At 38.3% G+C, this 13,529-nt stretch overlaps 8 non-coding genes across 8 annotated transcripts; all 8 read left to right on the top strand.

Annotated features, from left to right (window-relative positions):
• The first annotated feature begins 2,418 nt into the window (after positions 1 to 2,418).
• TRNAE-UUC (transfer RNA glutamic acid (anticodon UUC)) lies at positions 2,419 to 2,490 on the top strand. The gene has a single exon. It is a non-coding gene; the product is annotated as a tRNA-Glu (tRNA).
• Positions 2,491 to 4,176: 1,686 nt separating this feature from the next.
• On the top strand, positions 4,177 to 4,248 carry TRNAE-UUC (transfer RNA glutamic acid (anticodon UUC)). The gene has a single exon. It is a non-coding gene; the product is annotated as a tRNA-Glu (tRNA).
• A 1,684-nt stretch (positions 4,249 to 5,932) lies between these two features.
• TRNAE-UUC (transfer RNA glutamic acid (anticodon UUC)) lies at positions 5,933 to 6,004 on the top strand. The gene has a single exon. It is a non-coding gene; the product is annotated as a tRNA-Glu (tRNA).
• Positions 6,005 to 6,998: 994 nt separating this feature from the next.
• On the top strand, positions 6,999 to 7,088 carry TRNAY-GUA (transfer RNA tyrosine (anticodon GUA)). The gene is given in 2 exon segments: positions 6,999 to 7,035; positions 7,053 to 7,088. It is a non-coding gene; the product is annotated as a tRNA-Tyr (tRNA).
• Positions 7,089 to 7,693: 605 nt separating this feature from the next.
• TRNAE-UUC (transfer RNA glutamic acid (anticodon UUC)) lies at positions 7,694 to 7,765 on the top strand. Its single transcript has one exon. It is a non-coding gene; the product is annotated as a tRNA-Glu (tRNA).
• A 3,034-nt stretch (positions 7,766 to 10,799) lies between these two features.
• On the top strand, positions 10,800 to 10,871 carry TRNAE-UUC (transfer RNA glutamic acid (anticodon UUC)). The gene has a single exon. It is a non-coding gene; the product is annotated as a tRNA-Glu (tRNA).
• Positions 10,872 to 11,865: 994 nt separating this feature from the next.
• Positions 11,866 to 11,955, top strand: TRNAY-GUA (transfer RNA tyrosine (anticodon GUA)). The gene is given in 2 exon segments: positions 11,866 to 11,902; positions 11,920 to 11,955. It is a non-coding gene; the product is annotated as a tRNA-Tyr (tRNA).
• A 605-nt stretch (positions 11,956 to 12,560) lies between these two features.
• Positions 12,561 to 12,632, top strand: TRNAE-UUC (transfer RNA glutamic acid (anticodon UUC)). The gene has a single exon. It is a non-coding gene; the product is annotated as a tRNA-Glu (tRNA).
• The last annotated feature ends 897 nt before the right edge of the window (positions 12,633 to 13,529 follow it).

Below are 13,529 nucleotides of genomic sequence, written 5' to 3'. Positions count from 1 at the left end.
AATATTACTTCTGAAATCCCATGGATCTGAACCCATAGAAGATGCATTGTAAAAACAGAGAGTACTGTGAGAAATAGTGGTGGCAGCGTGGACCATTGACTAGAAATCCATTTTTGTCTCACTGGGCAAAAGTTTGACAATTTGTCACCACAATTTCTGGAATTTTCATCAATTAAAAAAGTCAAGCTAAATTGGAGAACGCAGAAGAGGTTGAAAATTTTCCAGCATTTTTAATCTTGACGTAAAGGCGTCTGCAGTTGGAAAATCTAAGGAAGCTGTTTTCCCAACTATTTCTGAAGCTAATTAATTCAAAATGAACAAATAAAAATCAAACTTTTAATGATGTATTACCAATTATTAAATATGACAATTTTTACAACTTTTGATGAGCAAGTAGACCAGAAATAAAAATGTGGATCTCTTTATCTAGACAAGCAATTTTTCTGTTTTATGGATAATTCAATTCTGTTTGTGTTTTCACTCAGTCAGATGTAGTGCACATGACATCAGAAATCCTCTAAAGCACAATCCTTCGATAGCTCAGCTGGTAGAGCGGAGGACTGTAGAGGAAATTTTTACAGATGGGAACTGAAATACAATATTACTTCTGAAATCCCATGGATCTGAACCCATAGAAGATGCATTGTAAAAACAGAGAGTACTGTGAGAAATAGTGGTGGCAGCGTGGACCATTGACTAGAAATCCATTTTTGTCTCACTGGGCAAAAGTTTGACAATTTGTCACCACAATTTCTGGAATTTTCATCAATTAAAAAAGTCAAGCTAAATTGGAGAACGCAGAAGAGGTTGAAAATTTTCCAGCATTTTTAATCTTGACGTAAAGGCGTCTGCAGTTGGAAAATCTAAGGAAGCTGTTTTCCCAACTATTTCTGAAGCTAATTAATTCAAAATGAACAAATAAAAATCAAACTTTTAATGATGTATTACCAATTATTAAATATGACAATTTTTACAACTTTTGATGAGCAAGTAGACCAGAAATAAAAATGTGGATCTCTTTATCTAGACAAGCACTTTTTCTGTTTTATGGATAATTCAATTCTGTTTGTGTTTTCACTCAGTCAGATGTAGTGCACATGACATCAGAAATCCTCTAAAGCACAATCCTTCGATAGCTCAGCTGGTAGAGCGGAGGACTGTAGAGGAAATTTTTACAGATGGGAACTGAAATATAATATTACTTCTGAAATCCCATGGATCTGAACCCATAGAAGATGCATTGTAAAAACAGAGAGTACTGTGAGAAATAGTGGTGGCAGCGTGGACCATTGACTAGAAATCCATTTTTGTCTCACTGGGCAAAAGTTTGACAATTTGTCACCACAATTTCTGGAATTTTCATCAATTAAAAAAGTCAAGCTAAATTGGAGAACGCAGAAGAGGTTGAAAATTTTCCAGCATTTTTAATCTTGATGTAAAGGCGTCTGCAGTTGGAAAATCTAAGGAAGCTGTTTTCCCAACTATTTCTGAAGCTAATTAATTCAAAATGAACAAATAAAAATCAAACTTTTAATGATGTATTACCAATTATTAAATATGACAATTTTTACAACTTTTGATGAGCAAGTAGACCAGAAATATAAATGTGGATCTCTTTATCTAGACAAGCAATTTTTCTGTTTTATGGATAATTCAATTCTGTTTGTGTTTTCACTCAGTCAGATGTAGTGCACATGACATCAGAAATCCTCTAAAACACAATCCTTCGATAGCTCAGCTGGTAGAGTGGAGGACTGTAGAGGAAATTGGTACAGAAATCCTTAGGTCACTGGTTCAACTCCAGCTCAAAGGAAAGTTTTTCATATCATTTTAGAGGGCAATTTCTGACATATTAAATACCCAGAAATATGCATGACTCATGCTGTTTATCTTTAATAGTCAGAGAAACTGTAATTTGTTTTCATTTCTGCTGCCTGTTAATCATCCTGCATGCTGCTGAGCCTCTAGTAGGGCAATTATGGTTTCTGTGCTCTGTTGAAGTACAGTGCAGAGGCAGGTGATAGAGACACGAGTTCTGTTACTGGGGATACTTTCCATAGCTCTTTGCAACTCATTAAAATGGAAATGAGAACCTTTTCCACTTCTTGGAAAGTGGCCTCCAGACATCACACATGGATTTATTGCATTGTTACCTATCCTGCTGGATTGGCATTTACAAATCTGCAAGTGGTCAGGGACGTGCCGTGATGATGCAAATCACATCATCAAACATTGCCCACCTAACTGATCACTGAGTGGTCTGGAGCGTGATGATGAAATTAGTGTCATCTTAGGCCATGCCAAACCCACTCCATGTCACCACCTGGTTAAATATGAAATAGACAGAGAGTTAAGATACATTACAGCAAAGCATGATATATTTGTTCTGCTGCTATGCTGAAGCACTCAACCAAAAAGTCCCATATGGTCTAGCGGTTAGGATTCCTGGTTTTCACCCAGGCGGCCCGGGTTCGACTCCCGGTATGGGAAGTTGACGCTTTTTTGAATGGCAGCAACAGTAACACTTGTTTAATGCTCTGTTGATCTCAGCAACAAAATCCAGGAGAAACTGTGCTTTGGTTATGGAAATGGGATGTGGTCAAATCCACAGGATTTATATACCTCCCAACATTTCTGTATCCAAAATTAGGACAGAACTGGTCTGACCCCATATTTCAACATCCATCTTCCAAATTTCGAGTGGGACAACCCTATTTTATATGTAACACATCCTTCATGTGAAAAAAAAGAACTCTTGAACTTGTGGATCAATGGGTTTCCAGGGAGAGTTCACAACTTTTTAATGGTGCAGTAGGGATGTTCTGAATGAAACTAGACTACGCAAATGCTTACAAACCAATAATGTCTGCTTCTGTGCCCAGAATTTCTCCGCTTTCCTTAATCAGCATACAAAGGACAGGTTTAAGAGACCATGGATGGGAACTGAAATACAATATTACTTCTGAAATCCCATGGATCTGAACCCATAGAAGATGCATTGTAAAAACAGAGAGTACTGTGAGAAATAGTGGTGGCAACATGGACCATTGATTAGAAATCCATTTTTGTCTCACTGGTCAAAAGTTTGACAATTTGTCACCACAATTTCTGGAATTTTCATCAATTAAAAAAGTCAAGCTAAATTGGAGAACGCAGAAGAGGGTGAAAATTTTCCAGCATTTTTAATCTTGACGTAAAGGCGTCTACAGTTGGAAAATCTAAGGAAGCTGTTTTCCCAACTATTTCTGAAGCTAATTAATTCAAAATGAACAAATAAAAATCAAACTTTTAATGATGTATTACCAATTATTAAATATGACAATTTTTACAACTTTTGATGAGCAAGTAGACCAGAAATAAAAATGTGGATCTCTTTATCTAGACAAGCAATTTTTCTGTTTTATGGATAATTCAATTTTGTTTGTGTTTTCACTCAGTCAGATGTAGTGCACATGACATCAGAAGTCCTCTAAAGCACAAACCTTCGATAGCTCAGCTGGTAGAGCAGAGGACTGTAGAGGAAATTGGTACAGAAATCCTTAGGTTGCTGGTTCAACTCCAGCTCAAAGGAAAGTTTTTCATATCATTTTAGAGGGCAATTTCTGACATATTAAATACCCAGAAATATGCATGGCTCATGCTGTTTATCTTTAATAGTCAGAGAAACTGTAACTTGTTTTCATTTCTGCTGCCTGTTAATCATCCTGCATGCTGCTGAGCCTCTAGTAGGGCAATTATGGTTTCTGTGCTCTGTTGAAGTACAGTGCAGAGGCAGGTGATAGAGACACGAGTTCTGTTACTGGGGATACTTTCCATAGCTCTTTGCAACTCATTAAAATGGAAATGAGAACCTTTTCCACTTCTTGGAAAGTGGCCTCCAGACATCACACATGGATTTATTGCATTGTTACCTATCCTGCTGGATTGGCATTTACAAATCTGCAAGTGGTCAGGGACATGCCGTGATGATGCAAATCACATCATCAAACATTGCCCACCTAACTGATCACTGAGTGGTCTGGAGCGTGATGATGAAATTAGTGTCATCTTAGGCCATGCCAAACCCACTCCATGTCACCACCTGGTTAAATATGAAATACACAGAGAGTTAAGATACATTACAGCAAAGCATGATATATTTGTTCTGCTGCTATGCTGAAGCACTCAACCGAAAAGTCCCATATGGTCTAGCGGTTAGGATTCCTGGTTTTCACCCAGGCGGCCCGGGTTCGACTCCCGGTATGGGAAGTTGACGCTTTTTTGAATGGCAGCAACAGTAACACTTGTTTAATGCTCTGTTGATCTCAGCAACAAAATCCAGGAGAAACTGTGCTTTGGTTATGGAAATGGGATGTGGTCAAATCCACAGGATTTATATACCTCCCAACATTTCTGTATCCAAAATTAGGACAGAACTGGTCTGACCCCATATTTCAACATCCATCTTCCAAATTTCGAGTGGGACAACCCTATTTTATATGTAACACATCCTTCGTGTGAAAAAAAAGAACTCTTGAACTTGTGGATCAAAGGGTTTCCAGGGAGAGTTCACAACTTTTTAATGGTGCAGTAGGGATGTTCTGAATGAAACTAGACTACGCCAATGCTTACAAACCAATAATGTCTGCTTCTGTGCCAAGAATTTCTCCGCTTTCCTTAATCAGCATACAAAGGACAGGTTTAAGACACCACGGATGGGAACTGAAATACAATATTACTTCTGAAATCCCATGGATCTGAACCCATAGAAGATGCATTGTAAAAACAGAGAGTACTGTGAGAAATAGTGGTGGCAGCGTGGACCACTGACTAGAAATCCATTTTTGTCTCACTGGGCAAAAGTTTGACAATTTGTCACCACAATTTCTGGAATTTTCATCAATTAAAAAAGTCAAGCTAAATTGGAGAACGCAGAAGAGGTTGAAAATTTTCCAGCATTTTTAATCTTGATGTAAAGGCGTCTGCAGTTGGAAAATCTAAGGAAGCTGTTTTCCCAACTATTTCTGAAGCTAATTAATTCAAAATGAACAAATAAAAATCAAACTTTTAATGATGTATTACCAATTATTAAATATGACAATTTTTACAACTTTTGATGAGCAAGTAGACCAGAAATAAAAATGTGGATCTCTTTATCTAGACAAGCAATTTTTCTGTTTTATGGATAATTCAATTCTGTTTGTGTTTTCACTCAGTCAGATGTAGTGCACATGACATCAGAAATCCTCTAAAGCACAATCCTTCGATAGCTCCGCTGGTAGAGCGGAGGACTGTAGAGGAAATTGGTACAGAAATCCTTAGGTCACTGGTTCAACTCTGGCTCGAAGGAAAGTTTTTCATATCATTTTAGAGGTCAATTTCTGACATATTAAATACCCAGAAATATGCATGACTCATGCTGTTTATCTTTAATAGTCAGAGAAACTGTAATTTGTTTTTATTTCTGCTGCCTGTTAATCATCCTGCATGCTGCTGAGCCTCTAGTAGGGCAATTATGGTTTCTGTGCTCTGTTGAAGTACAGTGCAGAGGCAGGTGATAGAGACACGAGTTCTGTTACTGGGGATACTTTCCATAGCTCTTTGCAACTCATTAAAATGGAAATGAGAACCTTTACCACTTCTTGGAAAGTGGCCTACAGACATCACACATGGATTTATTGCATTGTTACCTATCCTGCTGGATTGGCATTTACAAATCTGCAAGTGGTCAGGGACGTGCCGTGATGATGCACATCACATCATCAAACATTGCCCACCTCACTGATCACTGAGTGGTCTGGAGCGTGATGATGAAATTAGTGTCATCTTAGGCCATGCCTAACCTACTCCATGTCACCACCTGGTTAAATATGAAATACACAGAGTTAAGATACATTACAGCAAAGCATGATATATTTGTTCTGCTGCTATGCTGAAACACTCAACGGAAAAGTCCCATATGGTCTAGCAGTTAGGATTCCTGGTTTTCACCCAGGCGGCCCGGGTTCGACTCCCGGTATGGGAAGTTGAAGCTTTTTTGAATGGCAGCAACAGTACCACTTGTTTAATGCTCTGTTGATCTCAGCAACAAAATCCAGGAAAAACTGTGCTTTGGTTATGGAAATGGGATGTGGTCAAATCCACAGGATTTATATACCTCCCAACATTTCTGTATCTAAAATTAGGACAGAACTGGTCTGACCCCATATTTCAACATCCATCTTCCAAATTTCGAGTGGGACAACCCTATTTTATATGTAACACATCCTTCATGTGAAAAAAAAAGAACTCTTGAACTTGTGGATCAATGGGTTTCCAGGGAGAGTTCACAACTTTTTAATGGTGCAGTAGGGATGTTCTGAATGAAACTAGACTACGCCAATGCTTACAAACCAATAATGTCTGCTTCTGTGCCCAGAATTTCTCCGCTTTCCTTAATCAGCATACAAAGGACAGGTTTAAGACACCACGGATGGGAACTGAAATACAATATTACTTCTGAAATCCCATGGATCTGAACCCATAGAAGATGCATTGTAAAAACAGAGAGTACTGTGAGAAATAGTGGTGGCAGCGTGGACCATTGACTAGAAATCCATTTTTGTCTCACTGGGCAAAAGTTTGACAATTTGTCACCACAATTTCTGGAATTTTTTATCAATTAAAAAAGTCAAGCTAAATTGGAGAACGCAGAAGAGGTTGAAAATTTTCCAGCATTTTTAATCTTGACGTAAAGACGTCTGCAGTTGGAAAAATCTAAGGAAGCTGTTTTCCCAACTATTTCTGAAGCTAATTAATTCAAAATGAACAAATAAAAATCAAACTTTTAATGATGTATTACCAATTATTAAATATGACAATTTTTACAACTTTTGATGAGCAAGTAGAACAGAAATAAAAATGTGGATCTCTTTATCTAGACAAGCAATTTTTCTGTTTTATGGATATTTCAATTCTGTTTATGTTTTCACTCAGTCAGATGTAGTGCACATGACATCAGAAATTCTCTAAAGCACAATCCTTCGATAGCTCAGCTGGTAGAGCGGAGGACTGTAGAGGAAATTGATACAGAAATCCTTAGGTCGCTGGTTCAACTCCGGCTCGAAGGAAAGTTTTTTATATCATTTTAGAGGGCAATTTCTGACATATTAAATACCCAGAAATATGCATGACTCATGCTGTTTATCTTTAATAGTCAGAGAAACTGTAACTTGTTTTCATTTCTGCTGCCTGTTAATCATCCTGCATACTGCTGAGCCTCTAGTAGGGCAATTATGGTTTCTGTGCTCTGTTGAAGTACAGTGCAGAGGCAGGTGATAGAGACACGAGTTCTGTTACTGGGGATACTTTCCATAGCTCTTTGCAACTCATTAAAATGGAAATGAGAACCTTTTCCACTTCTTGGAAAGTGGCCTCCAGACATCACACATGGATTTATTGCATTGTTACCTATCCTGCTGGATTGGCATTTACAAATCTGCAAGTGGTCAGGGACGTGCCGTGATGATGCAAATCACATCATCAAACATTGCCCACCTCACTAATCACTGAGTGGTCTGGAGCGTGATGATGAAATTAGTGTCATCTTAGGCCATGCCAAACCCACTCCATGTCACCACCTGGTTAAATATGAAATACACAGAGAGTTAAGATACATTACAGCAAAGCATGATATATTTGTTCTGCTGCTATGCTGAAACACTCAACGAAAAAGTCCCATATGGTCTAGCGGTTAGGATTCCTGGTTTTCACCCAGGTGGCCCAGGTTCGACTCCCGGTATGGGAAGTTGAAGCTTTTTTGAATGGCAGCAACAGTACCACTTGTTTAATGCTCTGTTGATCTCAGCAACAAAATCCAGGAAAAACTGTGCTTTGGTTATGGAAATGGGATGTGGTCAAATCCACAGGATTTATATACCTCCCAACATTTCTGTATCCAAAATTAGGACAGAACTGGTCTGACCCCATATTTCAACATCCATCTTCCAAATTTCGAGTGGGACAACCCTATTTTATATGTAACACATCCTTCATGTGGAAAAAAAAGAACTCTTGAACTTGTGGATCAATGGGTTTCCAGGGAGAGTTCACAACTTTTTAATGGTGCAGTAGGGATGTTCTGAATGAAACTAGACTACGCCAATGCTTACAAACCAATAATGTCTGCTTCTGTGCCCAGAATTTCTCCGCTTTCCTTAATCAGCATACAAAGGACAGGTTTAAGACACCACGGATGGGAACTGAAATACAATATTACTTCTGAAATCCCATGGATCTGAACCCATAGAAGATGCATTGTAAAAACAGAGAGTACTGTGAGAAATAGTGGTGGCAGCGTGGACCATTGACTAGAAATCCATTTTTGTCTCACTGGGCAAAAGTTTGACAATTTGTCACCACAATTTCTGGAATTTTCATCAATTAAAAAAGTCAAGCTAAATTGGAGAACGCAGAAGAGGTTGAAAATTTTCCAGCATTTTTAATCTTGACGTAAAGGCGTCTGCAGTTGGAAAATCTAAGGAAGCTGTTTTCCCAACTATTTCTGAAGCTAATTAATTCAAAATGAACAAATAAAAATCAAACTTTTAATGATGTATTACCAATTATTAAATATGACAATTTTTACAACTTTTGATGAGCAAGTAGACCAGAAATAAAAATGTGGATCTCTTTATCTAGACAAGCAATTTTTCTGTTTTATGGATAATTCAATTCTGTTTGTGTTTTCACTCAGTCAGATGTAGTGCACATGACATCAGAAATTCTCTAAAGCACAATGGATTTATTGCATTGTTACCTATCCTGCTGGATTGGCATTTACAAATCTGCAAGTGGTCAGGGACGTGCCGTGATTATGCAAATCACATCATCAAACATTGCCCACCTCACTGATCACTGAGTGGTCTGGAGCGTGATGATGAAATTAGTGTCATCTTAGGCCATGCCAAACCCACTCCATGTCACCACCTGGTTAAATATGAAATACACAGAGAGTTAAGATACATTACAGCAAAGCATGATATATTTGTTTTGCTGCTATGCTGAAACACTTAACGGAAAAGTCACATATAGTCTAGCGGTTAGGATTCCTGGTTTTCACCCAGGCGGCCTGGGTTCGACTCCCGGTATGGGAAGATGAAGCTTTTTTGAATGGCAGCAACAGTACCACTTGTTTAATGCTCTGTTGATCTCAGCAACAAAATCCAGGAGAAACTGTGCTTTGGTTATGGAAATGGGATGTGGTCAAATCCACAGTATTTATATACCTCCCAACATTTCTGTATCCAAAATTAGGACAGAACTGGTCTGACCCCATATTTCAACATCCATCTTCCAAATTTCGAGTGGGACAACCCTATTTTATATGTAACACATCCTTCATGTGAAAAAAAAGAACTCTTGAACTTGTGGATCAATGGGTTTTCTGGGAGAGTTCACAACTTTTTAATGGTGCAGTAGGGATGTTCTGAATGAAACTAGACTACGCCAATGCTTACAAACCAATAATGTCTGCTTCTGTGCCCAGAATTTCTCCGCTTTCCTTAATCAGCATACAAAGGAAAGGTTTAAGAGACCACGGATGGGAACTGAAATACAATATTACTTCTGAAATCCCATGGATCTGAACCCATAGAAGATGCATTGTAAAAACAGAGAGTACTGTGAGAAATAGTGGTGGCAGCGTGGACCATTGACTAGAAATCCATTTTTGTCTCACTGGGCAAAAGTTTGACAATTTGTCACCACAATTTCTGGAATTTTCATCAATTAAAAAAGTCAAGCTAAATTGGAGAACGCAGAAGAGGTTGAAAATTTTCCAGTATTTTTAATCTTGACGTAAAGGCGTCTGCAGTTGGAAAATCTAAGGAAGCTGTTTTCCCAACTATTTCTGAAGCTAATTAATTCAAAATGAACAAATAAAAATCAAACTTTTAATGATGTTTTACCAATTATTAAATATGACAATTTTTACAACTTTTGATGAGCAAGTAGACCAGAAATAAAAATGTGGATCTCTTTATCTAGACAAGCAATTTTTCTGTTTTATGGATATTTCAATTCTGTTTGTGTTTTCACTCAGTCAGATGTAGTGCACATGACATCAGAAATTCTCTAAAGCACAATCCTTCGATAGCTCAGCTGGTAGAGCAGAGGACTGTAGAGGAAATTGGTACAGAAATCCTTAGGTCGCTGGTTCAACTCTGGCTCGAAGGAAAGTTTTTCATATCATTTTAGAGGGCAATTTCTGACATATTAAATACCCAGAAATATGCATGGCTCATGCTGTTTATCTTTAATAGTCAGAGAAACTGTAACTTGTTTTCATTTCTGCTGCCTGTTAATCATCCTGCATGCTGCTGAGCCTCTAGTAGGGCAATTATGGTTTCTGTGCTCTGTTGAAGTACAGTGCAGAGGCAGGTGATAGAGACACGAGTTCTGTTACTGGGGATACTTTCCATAGCTCTTTGCAACTCATTAAAATGGAAATGAGAACCTTTTCCACTTCTTGGAAAGTGGCCTCCAGACATCACACATGGATTTATTGCATTGTTACCTATCCTGCTGGATTGGCATTTACAAATCTGCAAGTGGTCAGGGACGTGCCGTGATGATGCAAATCACATCATCAAACATTGCCCACCTCACTAATCACTGAGTGGTCTGGAGCGTGATGATGAAATTAGTGTCATCTTAGGCCATGCCAAACCCACTCCATGTCACCACCTGGTTAAATATGAAATACACAGAGAGTTAAGATACATTACAGCAAAGCATGATATATTTGTTCTGCTGCTATGCTGAAACACTCAACGAAAAAGTCCCATATGGTCTAGCGGTTAGGATTCCTGGTTTTCACCCAGGTGGCCTGGGTTCGACTCCCGGTATGGGAAGTTGAAGCTTTTTTGAATGGCAGCAACAGTACCACTTGTTTAATGCTCTGTTGATCTCAGCAACAAAATCCAGGAAAAACTGTGCTTTGGTTATGGAAATGGGATGTGGTCAAATCCACAGGATTTATATACCTCCCAACATTTCTGTATCCAAAATTAGGACAGAACTGGTCTGACCCCATATTTCAACATCCATCTTCCAAATTTCGAGTGGGACAACCCTATTTTATATGTAACACATCCTTCATGTGAAAAAAAAAGAACTCTTGAACTTGTGGATCAATGGGTTTCCAGGGAGAGTTCACAACTTTTTAATGGTGCAGTAGGGATGTTCTGAATGAAACTAGACTACGCCAATGCTTACAAACCAATAATGTCTGCTTCTGTGCCCAGAATTTCTCCGCTTTCCTTAATCAGCATACAAAGGACAGGTTTAAGACACCACGGATGGGAACTGAAATACAATATTACTTCTGAAATCCCATGGATCTGAACCCATAGAAGATGCATTGTAAAAACAGAGAGTACTGTGAGAAATAGTGGTGGCAGCGTGGACCATTGACTAGAAATCCATTTTTGTCTCACTGGGCAAAAGTTTGACAATTTGTCACCACAATTTCTGGAATTTTTTATCAATTAAAAAAGTCAAGCTAAATTGGAGAACGCAGAAGAGGTTGAAAATTTTCCAGCATTTTTAATCTTGACGTAAAGACGTCTGCAGTTGGAAAAATCTAAGGAAGCTGTTTTCCCAACTATTTCTGAAGCTAATTAATTCAAAATGAACAAATAAAAATCAAACTTTTAATGATGTATTACCAATTATTAAATATGACAATTTTTACAACTTTTGATGAGCAAGTAGAACAGAAATAAAAATGTGGATCTCTTTATCTAGACAAGCAATTTTTCTGTTTTATGGATATTTCAATTCTGTTTATGTTTTCACTCAGTCAGATGTAGTGCACATGACATCAGAAATTCTCTAAAGCACAATCCTTCGATAGCTCAGCTGGTAGAGCGGAGGACTGTAGAGGAAATTGATACAGAAATCCTTAGGTCACTGGTTCAACTCCGGCTCGAAGGAAAGTTTTTTATATCATTTTAGAGGGCAATTTCTGACATATTAAATACCCAGAAATATGCATGACTCATGCTGTTTATCTTTAATAGTCAGAGAAACTGTAACTTGTTTTCATTTCTGCTGCCTGTTAATCATCCTGCATACTGCTGAGCCTCTAGTAGGGCAATTATGGTTTCTGTGCTCTGTTGAAGTACAGTGCAGAGGCAGGTGATAGAGACACGAGTTCTGTTACTGGGGATACTTTCCATAGCTCTTTGCAACTCATTAAAATGGAAATGAGAACCTTTTCCACTTCTTGGAAAGTGGCCTCCAGACATCACACATGGATTTATTGCATTGTTACCTATCCTGCTGGATTGGCATTTACAAATCTGCAAGTGGTCAGGGACGTGCCGTGATGATGTAAATCACATCATCAAACATTGCCCACCTCACTAATCACTGAGTGGTCTGGAGCGTGATGATGAAATTAGTGTCATCTTAGGCCATGCCAAACCCACTCCATGTCACCACCTGGTTAAATATGAAATACACAGAGAGTTAAGATACATTACAGCAAAGCATGATATATTTGTTCTGCTGCTATGCTGAAACACTCAACGAAAAAGTCCCATATGGTCTAGCAGTTAGGATTCCTGGTTTTCACCCAGGTGGCCCGGGTTCGACTCCCGGTATGGGAAGTTGAAGCTTTTTTGAATGGCAGCAACAGTACCACTTGTTTAATGCTCTGTTGATCTCAGCAACAAAATCCAGGAAAAACTGTGCTTTGGTTATGGAAATGGGATGTGGTCAAATCCACAGGATTTATATACCTCCCAACATTTCTGTATCCAAAATTAGGACAGAACTGGTCTGACCCCATATTTCAACATCCATCTTCCAAATTTCGAGTGGGACAACCCTATTTTATATGTAACACATCCTTCATGTGAAAAAAAAGAACTCTTGAACTTGTGGATCAATGGGTTTCCAGGGAGAGTTCACAACTTTTTAATGGTGCAGTAGGGATGTTCTGAATGAAACTAGACTACGCCAATGCTTACAAACCAATAATGTCTGCTTCTGTGCCCAGAATTTCTCCGCTTTCCTTAATCAGCATACAAAGGACAGGTTTAAGACACCACGGATGGGAACTGAAATACAATATTACTTCTGAAATCCCATGGATCTGAACCCATAGAAGATGCATTGTAAAAACAGAGAGTACTGTGAGAAATAGTGGTGGCAGCGTGGACCATTGACTAGAAATCCATTTTTGTCTCACTGGGCAAAAGTTTGACAATTTGTCACCACAATTTCTGGAATTTTTTATCAATTAAAAAAGTCAAGCTAAATTGGAGAACGCAGAAGAGGTTGAAAATTTTCCAGCATTTTTAATCTTGACGTAAAGACGTCTGCAGTTGGAAAATCTAAGGAAGCTGTTTTCCCAACTATTTCTGAAGCTAATTAATTCAAAATGAACAAATAAAAATCAAACTTTTAATGATGTATTACCAATTATTAAATATGACAATTTTTACAACTTTTGATGAGCAAGTAGACCAGAAATAAAAATGTGGATCTCTTTATCTAGACAA

The sequence above is a fragment of the Mixophyes fleayi genome, chromosome 3 (assembly GCF_038048845.1).
Source record: "Mixophyes fleayi isolate aMixFle1 chromosome 3, aMixFle1.hap1, whole genome shotgun sequence".
In the NCBI taxonomy this organism is placed as follows: Eukaryota; Metazoa; Chordata; class Amphibia; order Anura; family Limnodynastidae; genus Mixophyes; species Mixophyes fleayi.
Note: the sequence above shows the minus strand (reverse complement) of the source record. Positions and strands in the feature narration are given on the sequence as shown.